The sequence below is a fragment of the Nematolebias whitei genome, chromosome 23 (genome assembly GCF_014905685.2).
Source record: "Nematolebias whitei isolate Nwh7 chromosome 23, NemWhi1, whole genome shotgun sequence".
Classification (NCBI taxonomy): Eukaryota; Metazoa; Chordata; class Actinopteri; order Cyprinodontiformes; family Rivulidae; genus Nematolebias; species Nematolebias whitei.
In genome coordinates, this window is record NC_056520.1 from 24872018 (window position 1) to 24877960 (window position 5943).

A 5943-nucleotide genomic window follows, 5' to 3' on the forward strand; every position below is an offset into this window, starting at 1 on the left:
TTCCCCTGATAATATGGGTCCTCTTGGATCCCATATCTTTGCGTCCTACGCATATCCCATTTACGATAATCACGTTCATCCTCTGAAAGAGGAGCCTTTTTGTCCCAGCGTGCACCTTCATTACGTGGTTTGTTAGTTTGAAAATACAGCTTTTTCTCGCCTGTTTTAGGAGGAGGAGGCGATGCACGCCGTCCTTCCATTTCTAGGGAGTGGGGTTTAACCTTTATACCAGGAAACACCTCTATGGGCGTCTTAGCATGAGAACATGCCTCGAACACATTCACAGCACACTGTTGCATGTTTGGTGGAAGAGACCTGTTCAGGTCTGTTCCTACCACTTTAGGTGAGGGTGGAGGTTTTTCTCTCCACACATGTGGAGGTGCAACAACATCTTTCTGAGGTGGTTGTGGGTGACCTGGACTCTGTCCACGGTCTTCTCTGAGTTCCAGACAAACTCGCCCCACGTCAGAACTTTTATTTGTTGCTGCGGCCAGTTTCTCCTCACATGCTTTTAAACGTTCCTGTGATGTTTGACATTCACTTTGTAAACGCATATATTGTTCGAGTAATACCTCTTTATCCACTCTGTGTTTTTCCAGATCTTTTTTTGCGAGCTGCAACTCTTGTTGTAGCTGTTCATTGTCTGAACACGCAGCTTGGTACTCACGGTCTTTATCCCTAATCTTGTCATAAGATTGCGCTTGTAATGACGCCTGAATTTCTGAGAGCTCCCTCTCATGTGTTCTAGACAGCATGACATTGCGTTCAAACTGTTGATCCAATTCCGCTTTAAGAAGCAGAGAAATTTTTGCTAACCGTTCCTGGCTTGACTTTTTACTCTCTGACACTGTGGCTCCTTCTGCCAAACTTTTCAGTTCTTCCCCTCTTTGAATTTCATCAAGTTGTTCTAATTGCTCTAATTGCTTACCAATAATTGAATTTGTTAAAATATGTAAAGCCCCCAAAATGATGTCATCATGTGATTGGGAGTCGAAAGGGTCAACCTCTCCTTCTTCTTCTGACATTTTCTTCTATTTAAAATTAAATAGGAGAATGTAATGTTTTAGGTGTTAAAATAAAATCAGAAAAGTCTCTTTTTTTCTGATATTTACTCTTATTTAGTGATTTAACAATTAGACGTGTATTATCTTTCCAGCAAATGAGTAAACTTTATCTACTCTGTGAATATCTGTATCTATATCTTTTAAAAAGTTTCTAATTTTTATTTTGCACCTCTGTCATGAGGAATTACCAGTGAATAAAAAGTTTTTGGTAAATGCCTTTTTGCATAAATACCTTAATCACTTTTTAAATGCAAGATAACAGTGATTATTCAGCTTGAGGAACGTTTATTAACTCAAAAATTCGTCTTACAGAAAGTAAACACGTTTAATTTCACTCAAAGTAACCTAAAAACGAAGTGAAACTGTGATATCAAGTTTCCACAGGAGGGGGGAGTATAACCCTATTTTATTTTGGGCGGCCGTGGTGCAGTGGTAGTGGCAGCCGACCTCTGATCGGAAGGTTGGAGGTTCGAATCCCGACTTCCCACACCATGTGCCGTTGTGTCCCTGGGCAAGACACTTAACCCCGAGTTGCTCCCGGTGGGACTGGATGGCGCCTTGCATGGCAGCCTACCGCCACCGGTGTATGAATGTGCGTGTGAATGGGTGGATGGCTGGTACTGTAAAGCGCCTTGGGGCCCCTCATAGGGGGCTGGAAGGCGCTATAGAAGTAAGCTCCATTTACCATATTTTAACCCAGACACTGTTAGTGATGTCCAGTAGGAGTCGCAATGACTTCAAGGTGGCATCCGGTGATATCCGGTCGTTAGCTGTTAGCTTAAAATTAGCATCGGCTAGCGTGGTCCATAAACACCATTTAGTGACGGATTTCAAACTCAAACGTGGCAAAATTTCAGCGATTAGGCTTCAAAGAAACGGGCAGCGGATCAGAATGCAACTTTAAAGCGTATTTCACTTTAAAAAAAACAGATTGAAATTCCCTATGAAGACGAGCTTCATTTCCGGGTCACGTGACTGAATCTACCAATGACAGAGCAACAACAGGGTGGGTTACTATATCGCTGACTCAGAGGAAGTGACGCAGGCACGTCACTCACTTCTCAGCGAATCACAGCGTCCCAACTCAGCCGTTTCCAACCAATCACGGATCGTTTTTCCAGCTAGCATGTTAGCCTTAGCCTGAACAAGTCCGTCAACTTTTCGTCTTTTAAACTGTCAATATGCACTATTTTCTGTTAAAAATGTAACGAATCAACTCTGAGCTTAACGGAGGCGGCGCTCCGTGGCAAAACGTCTTTTAAACCATTTAAAACAACTCGTTCGAACTTGTCAAAACGAGCCGGACCAGAGTCACGTCTGGACCACAGTTCAAACAGAATAGCGTTTCCACACAAACCCAGCTTCAGTTACACATAACAGACGTACATTTCAGCTTTTAAACAGACACATTGACTCTCAATATCAGCTTTCAAAGCATCACTAGCTGCAAACATGCTGTATTTTCTCCAAGCATCGCAGCTCAGCTCGCTGCGTTTCACAGCAGCTGATTCTCTACACTTTTTTTTATGCCAACATGATATTCAATTGTTACACGAATACAACAGTCCATTTATGAACCATACGAGGCCACCAGAATGTAGATGAACATATGCTGTCATATATTCATAGATAAAACGGATTCTTTCATTTTTCTGGACTGTATAATAACGTGCATCTGAATTTAATAAAATGTGGACGTGAGACGTTAATTATCTTTGACTCACCAACGACAGTGGGTCATTTATTAACAGAATCAAGTTTAACACATCACACATTTACATTACTTGGCAAGAATTGAAAATAACAACAGCCTATTAATCAGTTTTACAGGAAGTAAACAATACAGCGATTGTTCTCACTTCCAGTAGTACAACAAACGTCAACCACACGGCGGTGATTGAAAAACTTTGCTTCAGACATTTCTAAAAATATCTGTAATGATTTTTAGCAGATAGAAGAATTTTAAAGATGGAAAGATGAAGTTTATCTTGAGAGAGATGTGTGAGGGAATTTGTCTGTTTTAACCAGAACAGCACGCTCCTTTGGACCAGCTTGTCCCAACGGTACACTTTGGTTGAAGATCGACTTTTTACCTTTCTGAAGATATGTCAGTTCCGGCGTAAAGTTCCACTTCGAGCCACTTTTCAGCGTCTCCGTAAGAACAGCTAAACCTCGGGAGTCGTGAGATCATCCAGAACAGACTTTCATAATTCCCAGATCTTCTCTGGTTCAGCTTGATTTTCTTTCTTACATCAGCATCCAGAATTCCAGCCTTCATGAACTCTGGAACTGCTGAGTTTCAGAACTGCAGAACTTCTTCATCTACTCCCAAACGACTGGAGCTGCAAACTCTCCACCCGACTCCAACTGGAGGTGGAACCTCTTGCAGAACTCTCCATCATCAGCTGACTCTTCTCAAACTCTCGACCGGACTTAACTAGGAAGTGCCAACATTTAAAGAGCTCTATTTCCGGTTCATTTGGAAGTTTCTGATTGGTCGATGGACCAAAACAGAGGTGTGTTTTGTGATGTAAGGTGTTATGAAAAGTCAAGGAAAAAGATTAAGATTGTTTAAGAACAGACAAAAGATATTATGAAGAACTTCAGACTTCGTGGAGTCAATTCTCTAGTATCTTGCTGTAAAAGTTAAACATGACATTTCTTTTTCAGTAAACTTGCAGTTGACCGAAACTTGAACTTTGACCAACATACACCCTTGCTCATTGAAGACAGAAAATCAGACAATGCATCATTAACCTGATTTCTTCTTTGAATGAGGATTAAAAATCGTTATTACTGTTTCACAGTTGATTTAAAAATGAGTAGTTCACTTCAACATGTAAACATTGTTTGAACTAACACAATTTGATTATCAAACATTTGTAAAATAGTAATGATAATAGAAAGTAGTCTTCTTTTACTTGATTAATTCAAGAAAGAAAGTCTCAGGATGGGTCAACCTGTATTTCTGGATTCAAATCAATGAAATGACAGTTTCTGTCCCATAAGGTCCTAAGGTCAAGGTTTTGACATCAGGCCTAGTTCACTACAGTCCCCCCTTTGGAAATCATCGCCTGTCCATGGGGATGAATTCCAACATGAACTTACGCCTTCGAATGTCCCTGGTCTTGATGTAATCCAGCAAGGAAAACAAAAGTCAAAAGTAATCCAGCAAGGAAGACAAAAGTCAAAAGTAATCCAGCAAGGAAAACAAAAGTCAAGGTAATTCCACAATGTTCTTGGTAATTCCATTGTGTTGATGATAATTCCATAATGTTGTTGGTAATTCCATTGTAGCAATGCTTTAACCCCTTGGAAACAGAGTCTGTAATCCATTGGAAAAAGTCATATAATCCACAACGATTAATCCACAACGATTGGAAGTGTTGATTGATCAGCATACAGAGGGGTTCCCTTGGATTGAACTGAAGATGCGGCCACTGGATGAAGAGTGGAGACCAACGTCAGGATTGCAGGTCTCCTCCAGCGAAGGTCGTCACTGGGTGGATGTCCAGTCTGTGCCGTTCTGGTTCAAATGTGACATGCAATTATGTGGTTTAAGGTGGGCTTATGAAGGGGATTTTACATAAGGCCTTAAAATATATGCACCTGGTGTGTAAGCTATTATGATTGGGAACAGCTACAACTACCAGTTAAGGGGTGGAAAATGCTGAAAAGGGTAACTATAGGGGTTTATACCTATAGAAAAGGGTTCCAAACTATTTTTCCATTTCTAACTTGGTTTAAGTTAGCTTTACATGGCAAAATATAGTTTGGTTCAATTGTCTGTTGTCTTTTAGACGAACGACTTGAGATTGGGTGTTTGGTTTCCCCATAAATGTTTTTGGAAGTCTATGGCGAGACTCATCAAAAAGAATTAGCTATCCCCCCGAAAAGAATTGTTCGAGTAGGTTCGGCTTAAGCGTTGTGAGACCAATGTAGATTATGGTACTTAAGGTAGCATTAATCTACATTGACTCCGCAAAGATGGCATTTTAACAAATGAACTGCATGTTGGCATGGTTAAAGGCCTCTTAGTCTCTAACTTAACTACACAACAAAATTCATTCTTGCTTGGGGTGTTCAGAAACAATACCAAAACCAATTAAACGATGTCTCAACATTGACAAAACAGTGACTAAGCAACCAGTAAAACAACGTTTCAACATTGACAAAAGCAGTGATTAAGCAACTAGAAAACGACGTTTCGGAGCATCACTCACTCTGGATGTCAGATTTGCTCACGTTATCGCGTCTGGTAGCATTATCCTAACTGGCGTCACCCCCCTTTGGTCATGGGAGACCGCGAACACGGGTGAGGACGTCGCTCCATGAGCTAAAGTTAGGTTGTCCTTGAATAGTTTTAACTGTTTGCGCAACTGAAAGAGGACTTTAAGGTCTGGATTGGAATCCAGTTAGACTTTCGATGGAGTGTATTTGTCTGGGTCAGTCAGATACAGTATCATCGAGTTAATTGCAGGATCATTCAACTTCTGAAGTTGGATGATGTCTGCGTCAGTTGAAAATGACTTTTCATATTTGAAAAGAACTTGGCGAAGTTTGTCTCTTTCTTCATCAGATGTCAGAGTGTCGGCTTGGGCGACCACCTGTTCAATCTGTGATGAGACTGTTAAGGGTTCTCGCTCCTTGGGGAGCTCCAACGAATCCCTTTCTGAGTCGTCGGACCTGTCTATGGGTAAGACACCATAGGTTTGAGGTCCTTGGTCGACGTCATTGGTTGAGAAAAGAGCGATGGCCTGTGATGGTTTTGTGAAACATACTGGCCCAGCTTCTTAACTCGGTACCAGGTTATCTGGGAGTCATCCCAGAACTGGAATGCCTAGTTCAAAATCATGAAAATCAGGTTCTGAGTGTTCAG

At 41.2% G+C, this 5943-nt stretch overlaps 1 protein-coding gene across 1 annotated transcript in view; it reads right to left on the bottom strand.

Annotated features, from left to right (window-relative positions):
• Nucleotides 1-5943, bottom strand: part of obsl1a (obscurin like cytoskeletal adaptor 1a) — a 75840-nt gene that overhangs the window by 46997 nt on the left and 22900 nt on the right. The gene's annotated exons all lie outside the window — the stretch shown is intronic.